This window comes from Rutidosis leptorrhynchoides, chromosome 2 (assembly GCF_046630445.1).
Source record: "Rutidosis leptorrhynchoides isolate AG116_Rl617_1_P2 chromosome 2, CSIRO_AGI_Rlap_v1, whole genome shotgun sequence".
Taxonomy (NCBI): Eukaryota; Viridiplantae; Streptophyta; class Magnoliopsida; order Asterales; family Asteraceae; genus Rutidosis; species Rutidosis leptorrhynchoides.
The window spans coordinates 410,541,558-410,559,395 of record NC_092334.1 but is presented as its reverse complement, the minus strand read 5'-3'; positions in this window follow the sequence as shown (position 1 = coordinate 410,559,395).

The window sequence follows — 17,838 nt, the reverse complement described above, 5'->3', positions numbered from 1 at the left end:
AATTTTCTAGTTTCTAATGGGAAGATTGCGGGTTTGAAGAAAGTGGATATCGGGTTTTGTGATCCATGGACTATGGGGAAACAAAAAAATGTATCATTCGGGAAATCGAGAATTGCACCAAAGAAGGAGATATTTGAACTTGTTCATTCCGATGTCTATGGACCTACAACTGTTGAGTCGCATGGTGGTTCCCACTACTATGTTACCTTCATTGATGAATCCACAAGAAAGGTATGGGTTTACTTTCTGAAAGTTAAATCTGATGTGTTTTCTACTTTTAAAGTGTGGAGAGCTGCTGTTGAAAATGAGACTAACTTGAAAGTTAAGTGCTTAAAATCTGACAATGGAGGAGAATACAACAGTAAAGAATTTAAAGACTATTGTGCAGAACATGGTATTCGTATGTTGAAAACTGTTCCAGAAACACCACAGCACAATGGGGTTGCCGAACGCATGAACCGTACGCTTAATGAGCACGCTAGGAGTATGTGATTAGATGCGGGTCTACCAAAGATGTTTTGGGCAGATGCCGTGAACATGACAGCTTATTTGATTAACAGGGGACCCTCAACACCGTTAGAGTTTCGATTTCCAGAGGAAGAGTGGACCGGTAAAAAGATGAGTTTGGCTCACTTAAGGGTTTTCGGTTGTAATGTGTATGTGAAAACCAAAGACATTGACAAAGACAAGCTTAAATCTAAATCAAGAAAATGTACTTTTATCGGGTATGGGTTGGATGACATGGATTATAGGTGTTGGGACAATGAGGCGAGGAAGGTGATTCATAGTAGAGATATTACTTTTGATGAAAGCTCGTTGTATGGCACCAAGGTAACGGTTAATTCGAATCATAGTCCGGTTATGCTTGATAAGTTTATTGATGTGAATACAGGTTCTAGTGGGATTTCGGGAATTATTGAATTGCCAATTGACGGTGAGGATCAAAGTGATGGAGATGATTCGGAGAGTGGTGCTAGCTCCGAAAATGATGAGAGCTCTATTGGTGGGGATGATGGTGACTTAACTCGATCACCACCACCCGTTACTCTACCATTGAGATGCTCTAGTAGAATGCCCAAACCTACTGTTAGGTTTTCTCCATCAGCAAACTATTTGCTCTATACCGAAAATGGTGAACCCGAGAGTTATTTTGAAGCAAGACAATCTAAAGAATCCATATAGTGGGAGCTTGCTATGAAAGAAGAGATGGGGTCAATTATAAAGAATAAGACATGGTCTTTAGTGAAATTACCTCCAATGAAAAAGGCATTGCACCGTAAATGGGTCTTTTGGGTCAAAGATGAGTTGAACGGGAAAAGCGGTACAAAGCTCGGTTGGTAGTTAAGGGATTTCAACAAAGGGAAGGAGTTGATTATAATGAGATCTTTTCGCCAGTTGTGAAGATGATTACTATTCGATTGGTTTTGTGTATTGTTGCTGCTGATGACTTACATCTAGAATAGTTAGATGTAAAGACCGCATTTTTACATGGGGATCTTAAAGAGGAGATATATATGGTGCAACCAAAGGGCTTCGAGGTAGTTGGTAAAGAGAGATGGGTTTGCAAATTGAAGAAAAGTATGTATGGGTTAAAACAAGCACCACGGCAATGGTACTTGAAGTTTGATGAATTTATGACAAGGAGTGGCTTTACAAGAAGCGAGTCGGATCATTGTTGTTACTTGAAGAAATTCAAGTCCTCCTATGTTATATTGTTACTTTATGTTGATGACATGTTGATTGCAGGATCGGATATGTCAGAGATCAACAGGTTGAAGAGAAAGTTGTCTCACGTGTTCGAGATAAAAGACTTAGGGGCTGCTAAACGGATACTCGGAATGAGTATTGAAAGGAATAGGGTTGAAGGTACTTTAACTTTGTCTCAAACCAAGTATATTGAGAAAGTGTTAGAGAGGTGCAACATGGGTGATTCAAAGGCAAGATCCGTGCCTTTAGGCGGTGCTTTAAAGTTAACAAAAAGTCAGGCACCTACAACGAAAGTAGACAAAGAGGAAATGGCTCAAATTCCGTATGCATCGGCAGTGGGTAGTATTATGTACGCAATGATTTGTTCAAGACCCGACATAGCTTATGCAGCGGGAGTTGTGAGTCAGTTTATGTCAAATCCGGGTAAAGAGCATTGGGAAGGTATAAAGTGGCTTTTGCGCTACTTGAAAGGTACTTCTAATATGGGATTGCAATTCACTAAAGGTGATTCCATTTTGAGAGCGTACGTTGATGCTAATTTGGGTGGTCATGACGATTCGGGTAGAAGCACTACGGGGTATGTTTTCACGGTTGGTAAGACGGCGGTCAATTGGATGTCCAAACTTCAAAGTTGTGTTGCGCTGTCAACAACGGAGGCTGAGTATATGGCAGTAGCGGAAGCATGCAAAGAACTTGTATGGCTGAAGAATTTTATGATTAAGTTAGGACGAGTTCAACAAGATTATGTCTTGAACTATGATAATCAAAGTGCTATTCATTTGGTGAAGAACCCGGTGTTTCATGGTCATACGAAACACATAAAGCTAAGGTATCAAAAAATTCACGAATTTATTGAAGATGGTACTTTAGGTGTCAAGAAAATTCCTGGTACGGAGAATCCTGTCGATATGTGTACTAAGGTGGTTACGATCGGAAAGTTGAAGCTTTGCATAGCTTCAACTGGTCTTCTTGTTATTTGATGAAAGAAGACGTCAACTAGAGAGCTCTAAGGGTTACTGGTATTGATTTCGACAAGTAGTGTTGAAGACCTTGTATTAAAAGTCTGCTCTTCCAGCGATGTTGAGTTTGTGTGTCCCATGTTTGATTGGCGGTATGAAAGGTGGTTCGACGTTCTTGGTTGAAATGGTTAGTTTTTGGGGTTGACGAGATTTGTGAGTTTTGCTCTCCTTTAAGTGGGAGATTGTTGGATGTGCAAAGAAGATCAAAACAAAGAAACTGGCATATCGCGTTTGGGTGCAGTTTGTCGCGATACGCGACAGATTGGAACGTGACATATGTGGCTGGGGCATGACAAATGTGGCAGGGATTTGGACTCGATGTTATTGCGTTTTGGTCTTAGTTGCCGTGTTTGAGTTGGAGTTGTCGGGAACGCGACGGGGTGTCGCGAAACGCGATGATGTTCATAGCCAGTAAGTTATTAGAATTGTTTCCTAATTTTGATTAGCACTATAAATATACCCATTGTATTCTGTAAACCCTATGTATGAAAATCAATAAAAAAAAAGCTCTCTAGTTGCCCGTGGACTAAAGCAATCATACTGATTGCATATAACCACGTAAAATCTTGTGTTGTTTACTTTTCTTACATTTATTCTGTCCGTTTGTCATTTGTGGGATCACAATCTATCGATTGGTGGTCGTTGTTGGGTCCATAAGTTCCTAACAACATTCACTTAATACTTAAACAAACCCGTGATTTCACGGGTCATTTCACTACTTTATAAATGACAACAACCAATCATCTTAACATCAACTAGAACCCAATTTCAACTAATGATACGCATACCCGATTGGCTCGTGTTGCGCATCACACTTGCACCATGTGCATATCCCCCGCGCTATGGCACTACTGGCGCAAGTAAATGTGCGCTAGGGGCGCCAACTTGATGATGGCGCGCTAGAAAAAGATGACGTGTCCTGTACTTATCACGATCTCTATACAAAGGGCCGACAGGTAACGAAAAAGGTAATAGTACTATTCCCTGGTCCCCTCCACGAAGTTACCAGGCAGTACAGGCAAAAAAGCAACATGGAGCACGTGGCTCCAATGAATGGACAACACTGTAGCTATAAATAACGGACTTAAATCACAAGGCAAGGGGAGGATTCTTTTGTAAATCACACACATACTATTTTTAGTATATTCGTGTGGATCAATTGCACTGCCTATACAGCGCCTCTTTCACCCGCGCTACCAGACTTATAGCACTCCACTAGACATCCTTGATATACAGGTAACGTTCCATGAACATAAATCCTACTACCTAAGGCGAGCCATCGATGACCGGACTACTCGCTGATGGTGGGTGATATGCCCGAATCGGATGGTTTATTTATGCGGTGTCGTTAGGTCGCAAAACGTCAATTCAGGATATCAATAGAAGAAGTTGATTGTTTAATTTATATATGCTGGGCCTAAATCTATTATTCCTTCCTATGGGTTAGCAAGGGCAAATATGACCTAGGGTCGTTCCTTGAGCGGTCAAATTTGAAACAGAGCTTATCTAGATAATTTAGTATTTAAGATTGGGCTTATACACAATTTAGTATCCGAGACTAGTGGCCAGGTATACCTTGTGTGGAGAGACAGGATCCTTTTGGTCCCAATAAATTGGCGACTGTTCGGAAAATCCAACAACCAAGTCCAACTGGTTTATTCTAGACACCACTTTTATCCGAAATATCAATTTGTGCAAAGGCAATAGTTGGGTTGAATAGTTTATATAATTGTAATTAAGATATTAAAGCAATATAATTAAAATAAGCTAGCTAGCATGCAACAGCTAAGGACAGAAAAGACGTGGTTCACCATGATTTAAGATAACGTAGTGTCGGGATGATTATGAGACACTCCTTGGATAGATATACCTTGGTGTGAACACTAGATTCCCTACTAAGCGGTTTCTCGGTTAACATGTCACGAGGAACTAGGCTTTGAAGATTCTGATCAGATGGACTATGCTCAACTCCCGACGCTTTATCCAGTTTAAGAATATAAGCGGCCCATCTAGGATGAAGTGCATACCTTGGGTGCACGAATAAAGTAGCATAGCCATATATATAGAATATCCAACCTTTTTTAACACCTTAGTGTATCACCCAAGTGAGTGGTTATGATTGTGTTTCGAATCCATTTCTGTCAATGGTTTGGTAAAATCTAAGGGTTTGTAGACAAATTAGAACCTCTGATGGTTCTCAGTCATCCTTAAAGATTTATAAGCTTAGTTTGTATTGTAATGCGTTAGATTCCCATTTATGATTTAAACCAGCCCTTACTTAAATCTACCTAATAAATCCCTTAGTCATCCATCATGTACTAGACTTATAGTGGTTTCATAGCTTCTAACTTTGACCATGCTCAAGTGGTCCTATAGTACATCAACACTGTACTCTACTGTTGCAACAGTATTTCTCGAGTCTTATACTCTTGACCAATGTCTTGATCTGGTCCTACAGTAAATCCCCATGTACTTTATGGTATTTCCAATGGGTTCATACCTTGACCAATGTATAAACACAGATAACTAATTACCTTTATAATGTTGACTTTATAAAAGGTTTTAATCACGTTTATTGGTGGAAGGATATCATAGACAGAAAGCGAGTATGAAACGTTAATCATCCCTAACTAACATTATTAAATCATGGCAAACAATCAAGCAATTACTCACACATCATGGCAACAAGCATTTCTAATATTAATAAATCACAAACATCCAACAAGAATATTATAATAATAAATTAATAAAAGAAAGGATAGATATTACCGAATAATGTCGGCAAAATAACACTTGTATTTCTTCATAATATCCCTAGCGTTACAATGCTTGATAGCTTCTACTACTAACTACATACTATTCTCCTATTGATCACTAGAAGCGACAATAGAGAGATAATTACATTTCCTAATCTCTGTACTTTTCTCTCTAGAATCTAGAGAGAGAAAGTAGAGAGATAACTAATCTCCTATAGATCACTAGAGAGCGACTATAGAGAGATATTTAGAGAGAGAAGTTAAGAATGGTGTGTGCTGAAATGAATGCAAAAATCTCTTTAAATAGGCAAAAATTTCCTGGCAAACGGCTGGCAGGCCGTTTGCCAAGGCCGTTTGCCAAGGTAAGCCGTTTTTTGTGCCCGTTTGGCAAGCCATTTTCCATTATGGAAGGCCATTTAGCAAGCCATTTGGAAGGCCGTTTGCAAGCCAGGCAAGCCGTTTGGCAAGGGGTTTGGCAAGCCGTTTGCTGGATCGAACTTGTCTTTCACCGTTTTCGCTCTAGAATCTTCGTTTTAACTCCGTTTTTGACGATTCTTGTGCCCACGTGTTTGTAATTGAATATCCTACAACATGAAATTAAGTAATTAAACTTTTACAAAAGTTATAAAATAAGTTATTTAAACGCGAGTTAATCGTCTTAGCCGGTTTTGCTCCTTTTTCCTCGTTTTTCATCCGTTTTTAGTGATTCTTGAAACATAGCCTTCGTAATGACTAAATCTACCAAATTAACCAACAAAGTGATTATTTTGGCGATAAAGTTTGGAATTTTATGGTTTTAGGGCTCAATATCGGGGGTAAAAACGTGACTTTTTGGCCGATATCAAATATCCCACACTTAGACTTTGCTTGTCCTCAAGCAAACCTCTCTTTTATTTTGAGTTCAAGGGTGCTTATGAGGTTTCCATTCTATTATTCATGTGGCTTGTAATTTATTATAAGAGCAAGAGCAGACAAACCGTCTTCTATAAGGGTAGAAACTATCTCTGCAAGCATGAGGGAAGGTTACATGACATTGGCCTCCTTACACTGGTCACTCAAATCACTCAAATGTTTGGGGTTCCCTATCAAACTATGAAAAGAATTCGCTCATAGCCAGTCGTGTTGCAAGTATTGTCATAGGCTTGACCAAGAATCAAATCTCCACCGGTTAGATAAGGACGGCACTGATCTTCTCCCTAATCATTCTTTCAAGAGGAAGAGCGGGTTTAAAGGTTGATTTGTGGAGAAAAGCAAAGGTTTTGATATAGCAAAATGGGTGATTTTCGAGTCATTGGAAATTAGAGAGATTCGATAGATTTCAGTTTCATGAGGATATACTTTTTCTAGGAAAAATGGTACTCTATTTTTATTGAAGAGTTCCTTTAGAGGGTGCTGATTTTCAGCGAAGCCTTTGCTTCTTTCTGCAATCCTCCTGGGTCACAAACTTCATTTTCTTGGGGATATATGCTCTTACTCGAAGACTTTTCTCTTCTTTATTTTTGAGACTTTGCTCAATAATTAAATATTTTTTTTATTTTTTTTTTGCATATCCCATCTGCATAACTTTGTCTATTTCTTCTTTTGCTCAGAGAGAAAGGTATTTCATCATAAATAGGTCTTTTTGACCTATAAAAAACAGTCTGAAATTTCAGAATTTTTCGATAAGTGTTTGAAGTAAACTTGGTTGATCTATCTCTTTTGAATTTCTAGATTTTGAAAATGAGAATGAAAAGAGGGTGAAAAGGGTAATATATTTGATAGTGAATTTAGGAGTGAGTATTTTCTAATTCATCAACTCTTTGGCGTGAGTTGGTCGGTTTAAATGCGTGGAGTGTGATGTGCGTAGAGGTGTATATGAAATAGCTTATATTTTACTAGGAAAAACTATTAAATATGATACAATTTTACACAAGATATTTATTTATTTATAGAACGGATATAACTAAACCTTGCTACAACACTTATAGGCAGTGTACCTAATCGTACAGTAGTGTAGTTTTTAGTAAGTCCGGTTCGTTCCACAGGGGAATCTTTAAACAAAGCTTAACGCTATATTAGTTTTAATTTATAAAAATACAAATATATATATAAGTAATATTATTATTATTATAAAGGGGGGTTTTTACCGTTTAATGACTGGTTTGTCAATTTTTAAAACTTAGTCGCAGTTAAAACCTAATGTAAAATATTAAATAAATAAAAGACTTAATTTAAAGCGTAAAGTAAATAACGATAATGAAATTGCGATAAATAAAATTGCGATAAAATAAACTTGCGATAATTAAAAAGTACAATAATTAAAAGTGCAATTAAATACAATGACAATAAATAAAAGTGCGATAATTAAAAGTGCAATTAAATATGAAAATAAAGGAATTATGCTTATTTAAACTTCCGTAATCATGATGTTTGACGTCTTGATTTTAGTTTATTCCCATGGGTTAATTGTCCTTTTTCCTAGATTATTTAATATGTCCATCTTGTTTTTGTCCATAACAGTCCATCAGTCATAAATATAAAGTGCGAGTGTCCTCATCAAATTATCCTTATATCCGAAGTCAAATATTCCAACTAATTAGGGACTTAAACTGTAACAAGGTCTTAATACTTTGTTTAATAATTACACCAGGATATCGACTGCGTGTAACCCATGGTTTTAATAGTTTGTTATCAATTATGCCAAGTGTCCTTGTACATAATTTCACCCCTGTTTTAATAATTCCATAGACTATTAATCCATTCCCGAGTCCGGTTAAATGAACGATTATTCGTACATATAAATATCCCGCCCATCGTGTCCGATTGAGTGTATATGGTTATTTATAGGGACGTCCAATTATAAATCTTTATATTAAAATTAACAAACTATCATTTAGTTAAACAAATATAAAGCCCACTAATAGCCCATAGTCTAATTTCCATAAGTGTCATTCTTTTGTCCAAACCCCAATTATGGTACAAAGACCAATTACCCAATTTTAGTATTTAGCCCAACATCATGATTACTTCGTTTTAAATAAGCATAATAATAACTTAGCTACGAGACATTAATGTAAAAAGGTTAAACATAACTTACAATGATTAAAAATAGCGTAGCGTTACACGGACAGAATTTCGACTTACACCCTTACAATATGCACTAACGTACCCTTATTATTAGAATTAAAATTAAAATTAAAATTAAAATTATATATATATATATATATATATATATATATATATATATATATATATATATACGTTGAGAGTTGGATGGATGGATATATATATTTGATGCACCAAACTGCGATTTTTATAGGCATGTGGGCTGGAAAAGGGCCTCATGCGATCGCATGGGCTTTGCCCTTCAAGACCATGCGATTGCATGGCCAGCTGGGGAGGCTCAAAAGTCTTTAAAAACTTGGGCTGCTTATTTATTTATTATATAATATAATATATATAATTAAATTTAATTATATATATATTATATTATATTCTTGTACTCCGTTGACTTGTAATTTTTAGTCCGTTGCGTCGAGCGTTGAGAGTTGACTCTGGTCCCGGTTCCTGATTTTCGAACGTCCTTGCGTATAATTTAATATCTTGTAATTTGCGTTTCGCATCTTGTACTCTTGTAATTTTGAGACGTTTCTCATCAATAATTGGAACCTCTTTGATTATACTTTGTACTTTTGAGCTTTTTGGTCGTTTGCGATTTCAATTCGTCGAATCTATCTTTTGTCTTCACCTTTTATTATTTAAACGAATATCACTTGTAAATAGAACAATTGCAACTGAAAGCTTGTCTTTCTTGAGGGATAATGCTATGAAATATATGTTCGTTTTTAGCATTATCAAATATTCCCACACTTGTGTGTTGCTTGTCCTCAAGCAATATAGTCTTGAAATACTAGAATCACCTCTTTATTCTTCACACTTTGTACATCAGTGATTTCTATACGGCGGTATAAACAATGGTAGTAACGATGTGGTTTACAGTCCCACATGACTATAAAATTTAGATCCATTAAGGAAATTGGATCTTTATGAAAACATTTGATCTTTTGAAAATTAAATCTAGCTTTTACCCTAGATAAGTTTTCCGGAATAACCCTTCACCGGTGTTTGCAAATTCTTTTTGTGGGTTTGGTGGGTTTCAGATTTGAAAATTTTAGCTCAAAACTTGTGATTTTGTGTCACCCACTTGCTAACCTTGAATTGGGAAAGCAACACGTCCAGTATACTTGCTCTGTATATTACCTTTCGGTAAACTACCGTCCGGTTGTAAAGGAAAGCGTTGAACAAGCAATTGTTAAGGCAATGTCCTCTGACATGCTTTTAATTATGGTCTATAATGTATCGGATGCAATTACTATCCTTGGTAGGAGCAATAGTAAAGCTCACCCTTATAATTTTTTGGTCTAGCACAAGGTCCTGTCTTTGACCATGCTATGCAACCACCGTTCTTATGGTTGACACCCGATTTGGTTCAGGTGACCTAATGAATTCTATGTGAATTCCTAGGATTTTACGTTCAATGGTAATGAACGCATTGAAAATGGGTTTTTAGAAAACAAATCGGTTTGTAATTTTGATCAAAATATTTTCTCGTTCAAGCTCGAGTTTAGATATCATTGAATTCCATGAGTTTGTAATTCTCAATCTTTAAGGTCAATCTCTAGGATTGAGTAATATCAGTCTTAAAAGCTGATTTTTGATCTTTTAAGGAGATTATCCTTTCTGGAGATCTGATTCATTAGTCTTATCCAGCTAATTTGCACGGCGTCCTCCCCATTTTACAAGACAGATCCTCTCATGGTTAGGATAAGTCTGACCACTTGGTGACCCTGTTTGATGCTGAGGTCCGTGGACTTTCTGCTGATTTTAGAGATGACTTTTCTAGATTTTTCGTCAACCTACAGCTGGTCTGGACGACAACTTCATGACCTAAATCAAGAAGCGCATTTCTTTTTCGGATGACTTTACTTCCTTTTAATGATGGAATTGATTCATCGTGTAGATCCACTTTTCTTACAGTAAATCGGGTAAAACTGTTTAGTTTAGTCCAAAGCAAAAGTATCTTCAATTATTTGTTACAAAAATATGTGACATATGTTTAAGATAACTTGATAAATTTTCCCACACTTGGCTTTTATTTTCTTTTATTTGCCTTTTTATTGTCCTCTATTCCATATTAAATGAATTCTAACATTTTGGTTTGTTTTTCAATTTATGTCCTTTCCGAGGTAACAATAATTTCGGTGTTAACACCTAGTTTTATCGTTCATAAATATGTATAAACATGATTTTGAGTTCATTTAATTGAAAATTTTGAAAAATTTTACTAGAAGTGGGTAGTTAGTATATAAGACTAGGGCTGTTCTTTGTTATCAGAGAGCACTAGATTCTAATATAACTACTACGTTACTAGTATTTTTAATGGTAACCAAGTGTTTAAGTTAAGAATTTTTTAAAATCCGAAAGAATTTAACCCCTTCCCACACTTAAGATCTTGCAATGCCCTCATTTGCAAGAAATCAGTAACAATTTAAATTATTGAGGGTGATTAGCGTAGAAAAATAATTAAATTTTACCAAAGTTTCCAAACATATTGGCGTTTATTTGCTGAATGATAAATGGTGCACATCATTTGTTCATTCCGTCTTGTTGTTACATCACATTTATTTTTCATCTTGTCGTCAAAATTACTAGCTTTTGCTGAACTTAATGCCAGTCTTTGAAAATGCACTAATTTACCCTGTTTTGTACAATCGACAATATACATACATACAAATACAAACATGCATGGCAATTTGAAATGGGGCTTAATATCCCACTTTCAAATCCTAAATGTGAAATATTAGTACACAATAATAATAAAAATGATAAAAAATACATAAATATATCCAATAACATAAGTTTAAATATGAATAAGTAAAAAGATAAAAACATAAAAATCATACAAATAACCAATGGAACTAAATCAGTCTGGATAGGGGTTCCAGTTCATCTCGTCAGGTGGGTTCCATTGTTGGTTATAGGTGTTCTGATAGGCTTGGTTATAGTCATACCGGTTAAAGGGTGGTCGGATGTCGGGGCTGTGTGGCGGAAAATGAGCAGGTCGAGTAGGCACATAATTATTTGGTACCTGATATGATAGCTGGCTCATGATTTGGTGCTGATAAACTAACCAGCTATTGTGTTGGTGTCGCCTATAATCCTCGTATACTCGCTCGGAGTTCCACTGCTCGTACATACTATGTCTGGCCGCGTTCGTCATTGATTCCTCATCTATACGAACGTGGACGTCAAGAATAGCATCTCGAAAGACATCCCTAATGTCTTTCGCTTCCTCCATTTCCTCGTCTGAGCCCCTTTCTACCTGTGGATGAGGGCCCTCATAGGGTACTACCTGGTTGCGTCTACTTTTCAATACCTTAGCACCCACATAAACTTTCAATCCTAAAGGCTCAACCTGTTCTCTACAAAGCTGTAATGGACCCCCTTGGTTCCTATCAATACCTAAATACTCTCCAATGAGAGTAACAAAAATACCTCCTCCTATTATACTCCCGTCCTGCATTCCTTCTACCATTTTAGATAAATAAAAACCAACACAGTAAGGGATATTGACAAAGCTTCTAGGATCCCGAATACACTTTAGGTAGAATAAATCATGTAAGGTTATTTTTTCTTTTTTGTTACCTCTTTGTGTAATCGAGTTAGCCAAAAATCTATGAATGATACGAAGCTCGGCTCTGTCAATATGTGTATAGGAGTGTCCTCCCGCTCGTGTAAAAACATCAAAATGTGACATACGCCTCCAAATGGCGTCAGCGTCAAAGTTGCTATCTACCCTTTCACCATAATGAATCAAATTTGTACAATCGGGTAGTAGCAACTCACCAGGAGTATATATCTGTAAAGCCCTGGCCATGTCCAGCATGGACATTCTGTACATCCTTCTGCCAAGGATAAACCTAAGAAATCTTCTATCATCTATTCTAACTATATTTGTATCAAGTGATACAGTACTCATGAGCTCAACACACCATTCCTTATATACAGGTCTACGAATGGTGAAAAGACGTTCCCAATCTATAAAAGAAGAGTTCCTATACCTCTGAATCAGTAGCAGTCTGACTCTATTAGATAGCTGAACTCTTTCCAAAGGATCCTAAACGATTACCCTTGGCACCTCTACATTTTTAGTTACCAATCTGAATTTGTTCCTTTGATATGTCTCGTAATCCCTCCATCTTCTATCAAATCTCAGATTAGGATGCAAAGTGTGCTCAGGAATCGTTGGGTATTCTACTGGCGGCCTCATCGGGAATACTATGAATTCATTAACAAACTGTACCGGATCATAATAAGGTACGTGTTGATCAGGCTGTTGTTGTGGTTCTTGTTGTGGTTCTTGTTCGGGTTCTGGCTCGTGTTGCATTTCTGGTTCTGGTTCTGGTGCTGGAGCAGGTCGTCTAGATGATGATGCTCCTGAACCTCCAGTATCGGCTTTCTGTAAAACTCATTAAACACAAAATTTGTGCATCCAAATATGCATTAGTGTTAGCAAAATAACAACTTAAAACAATAACAATAACATGTTAAATCAAAATTAAACTTATACACATTTTCACAATTTTTACAATTCTATACTTTTTCAAATAAGCACATATGAAAATGTAGACAAAGTTCATAAGCATTTAACTCAAATAACATGTCAAAATAGTCATTACTAACAATTAAACAAGTCTCAAATGGCAAATATATCAAATTAATCAAGTTCATGAATTTTGGACTTAAAAAGTCCACTTTAATCTTCAAAAATTATGTTTAGGATCAATGGTTGGATCATTTAACTACCTAAACATGTTACACTACTCAATTTAGCAATAATTCATGACAAAAATCGGCCATAACCTGTTTACATCAAAAAGCCACAAATTGCTCAAGAACACAAACCCTAGATTTCTAAAAATTTTGAAGTTTTTGGCTTCAAATCAAGTTAAATAGCATCAATCTAGATTATACATGCACAAAATACTATCAATTTAACACTAATTACACTAGAATTTAACAAAATTGCATTAGGTAAAATATTGATAATTATCACAAAAACTAGAAAATTTATGAGTTTAGGGGTGTAATTTTTACCTTTTTGCTGAAGAATGAGAATCTAGGCATGATTAGAGCAAAAAATTTGACGAATTACGGTGAAAATTTGGTGAAATTTGGTGAAGTTTTGAGAGAGTTTCGTGTATGTGTGTGTGTTTGTGGATGAAGAACAGCTCGCTGGGAGTTTTTGATCCTGGCCAGTTTTTCAGCCTCATGCGATCGCATGAGGTTGGTGTGTAAACCCCATGCGATCGCATGGGGTGCCGGCTACAGTGTTTTCAGGTTTTTTTTTTTTTTTAAAAAACCTTACACTTTATAAATCATATAATTAATAAAATTTTAAAAATTTGTTTCTTTTTAGGATGAGGGCTTTTTGGATCGTTGTCCTAGTCCGTCCCTCGACAAAATTTTAAAATTTGTCACTTTTTAAACGCGGTTTTAAAAGTAAAGATTTTTGGGTTTTTTTAAATGTTTTTGGCATACTTTAATTCAATAAGATTAAAAATAATGATAATAAAAGTTCTCGTCCCTCCCTCGGGTAAAGCAATTTCGGTTCAACGACCTAGTCTTCAACTCACGACGAATTTTAAAAATCATATTTTTAACTTAGCGAAATAAAGTAAATTTTTGTTTTTAAATTCACACCAAACTTAAATTTAAAATGCATAAAATTAAAAATTCATATTAAAAATTCACACCAAACTTAAATTATATTTTTATTTTTATACATACAAACTTATATTAAAAATACTAATTTTTCAAATATTTACAATTTTAAATATATATTAATTTTAACAAGTTTACAATATTATTTTAATATTAATTATAAAAATAAAGTAAAAATAAAATTAAAAATCTTTTTGGTCTTTTATCCCACTTTAATCAATCAAATATTATCAAAAATATACGCCCCTCTTTTCGGTAAAGTAATTTCGGCTATATTACCTAGTTTTACTCCTGACGAATTTTTTGAAATATTTTGGGTTGATTGATTAAAGATATTTATACATTAAGAATAAACGTTAAATTTCGCAGTGATGTAATAAATTTTTGTATGATATCAATAATTTCGGTCGCAAGACCTAATTTTATCGAATATCAATTTAATACTTTATAGCGAACAAATTAGCGTTTATTATCAAAAGGTTAAAAATAAAAATGAAAACTGTACAAACTTACCTGTGAAATATATTTCTTAGTGATATGCTCTAGCCCACTCATAAGATAATTGGACTAATTGATTTTCCATGGCTACATAGGCGTAACCTCGAGCATTCAGTGTTTTTTCTTCTAAACATATGAACGATCCGTCTCTGCATAAAGTACCAAATTCGGTATTTGAATAGGTTTGATTATTTGAACATTTACCTTCGTGTGACCATTTTCCGCATTTGTGACATCTTTCAAGGTGTCGAGCTCTCCTTTTCGCTGCGGATTTTGATTTTCCTTTACCAAATTGTAACTTATTATCTTCGCATCTGGATTCTTTTCTTACTCCGTCCAATTTTTCTCTGATTACTGATACCAGTTCACTCGGAAGTGTGTCATTATTACGTTTAGTGATCAAAGCGTGTAGCATTAGACCATGGTTTAGTTCACAGGAACTCTTCATTTCGTAAAAACCTAAAAAAAATAAAAATTCAGAATGGGGGGAGAAGACTAGTTCTTTAGGGTCTGCTAGGGAAAGACCATTCGGGTTCCATTTTCGAGAACTACACGAAAACAAAAAATCTAACTCTAACAGAAATACATATTATCCTTTAAAGACTTGATTCTCCCCACACTTAGTTAGCTGTGGTGTTGAAATTGTGATTAACTTCGTTGTCAACTTCCATCGGACTATCTATGTAATGTTTAACTCTGTGACCATTAACCTTAAATTCAATCCCATTTGAATTTATTAATTCTACTGTTCCGTATGGGAAAACTCTTTTGACTATGAATGGTCCAGACCATCTTGATTTCAATTTTCCAGGAAATAGCTTGAATCGTGAATTGAAAAGAAGAACTCTGTCTCCTTCTTTAAATTCTTTGGAACTTCTGATTCTTTTATCATGCCATTTCTTCGTTCTTTCTTTATAGATTAATGAATTTTCGTATGCTTCATTTCTTAATTCTTCTAATTCATTTAGTTGACTTAATCGTAGACGTCCGACTTCATGTAAATCAAGATTACATGTCTTCAAAGCCCAAAATGCTTTGTGTTCAATTTCTACTGGAAGATGACATGCTTTTCCGTAAATGAGTTTAAAAGGTGTGGTTCCAATTGGAGTTTTGTAGGCTGTTCTAAAAGCCCAGAGTGCATCCTCCAATTTAATGGACCATTCCTTCGGATTTGATCCTACGGTTTTCTCTAGAATACGTTTTAAAGCTCGGTTGGTATTTTCAACTTGTCCACTTGTCTGTGGATGATATGCGATGGAGATTTTATGAGTTACTCCATATCTTTTGAGAACTTTCTCAAGTTGATTATTACAGAAATGAGTACCCCGATCACTTATTAAAGCTTTCGGTGTTCCAAACCTTGCAAAAAGACGTTTTAAAAAGTTGACTACAACTTGTGCATCATTAGTTGTGAGAGCTTGTGCTTCCGCCCATTTAGATACATAATCAATGGCTACGAGAATATATAGATTATTATGAGATTTTGGAAATGGACCCATAAAGTCAATACCCCAAATGTCAAATACTTCACATACTTGAATGACATTTTGTGGCATTTCATCACGTTGACTTATTTTTCCGGCCCTTTGACAAGCATCACAGGATTTGCAAAGAAGGTGTGCGTCTTTGTAAATTGTAGGCCAATAGAATCCAGCATCGTAAACTTTTCTTGCTGTAAGTTGAGGCCTATAATGCCCTCCTGTTGGTCCTGTGTGACAATGGTTTAAGATTTTACTAGCTTCATCTCCGAATATACATCGGCGTATTATTCTATCTGGACAACTTTTAAACAAATGTGGATCTTCCCAGAAATAGTGTTTTATATCACTAAAGAATTTCTTTCGTTTTTGGTACGATAATCCTTTTTCAAGGAATCCACATACTAAATAGTTTGCATAGTCTGCAAACCATGGAATTTCATTATAATCTATCTTCAATAGATATTCATCAGGAAAGTTGTCTTGTTTGACCGATTCATTTAGAACTTCTAATTCGGGATTTTCAAGACGAGAAAGATGATCAGCGGCGAGATTTTCTGCTCCCTTTTTGTCTCGGATTTTAATATCGAACTCTTGTAAGAGTAAGATCCAACGGATTAATCTTGGTTTAGCATCTTGTTTCGAAAATAGGTATCTAAGAGCAGAATGGTCGGTATAGACCACCGTTTTAGCTAGAACGAGATATGATCGAAATTTGTCAAAAGAAAAGACAATAGCAAGGAGTTCTTTTTCAGTAGTTGTGTAATTTTTTTGTGCTCCTTGTAACGTCTTACTAGCATAATAAATAGGTTGAAATCGTTTTTCAATCCTTTGTCCTAAAACGGCTCCCATTGCAAAATCACTTGCATCGCACATAAGTTTGAACGGTAAATTCCAATTTAGAGTTATCATAATCGGCGCATTAGTGAGTTTCTCTTTAAGAATATTAAAAGATTTAATACATTCATTTGAAAAGATGAATGGAGCATCCTTTTCTAGGTGTTTATTCATAGGAGTGGCAATTTTAGAAAAATCTTTTATGAAACGTCGGTAAAAACCGGCATGCCCTAGTGTGATGACCCGAAAATTTTTGACTTATTTAAACCAATTCTCTATACGATTTATTATTTTAACACGTTAAACAAAGTCTGTTAGATTGAGTCTCAAAATTTTAGAACTGTTACATATATACAATTACCTTTGACTACTCTCGACGATTCATGAACAATTATATGTATGTATATATATATGTACAAGTAAAAACGACTTTCCTACAGTAAAAATGACTTTGCTACAGTAAAACACAATTTGCTACAGTAAAACACAATTTGCTACAGTAAAACACTATTTGCTACAGTAAAACACTATTTGCTACAGGATGGAGGTGGGATAGTGTCCATTGATGTCTCTAATACGGTAACAACATTAGCAACTACTTCGATGCTAGAATCCTCCATCTCTTTCTTCTTCTCCGGGCTCTCCATTTCAATTTCTTCATCCACCTCCTCGTCATTCAGGTCGGGAGATTCAATTATAATTGGTTCAGAGAGTTCTTCTAGAACGAAGTCTCCTCTAGTCATTAAAAGGTCAAAATAAGGTGGGAGTGAAGATTGGATT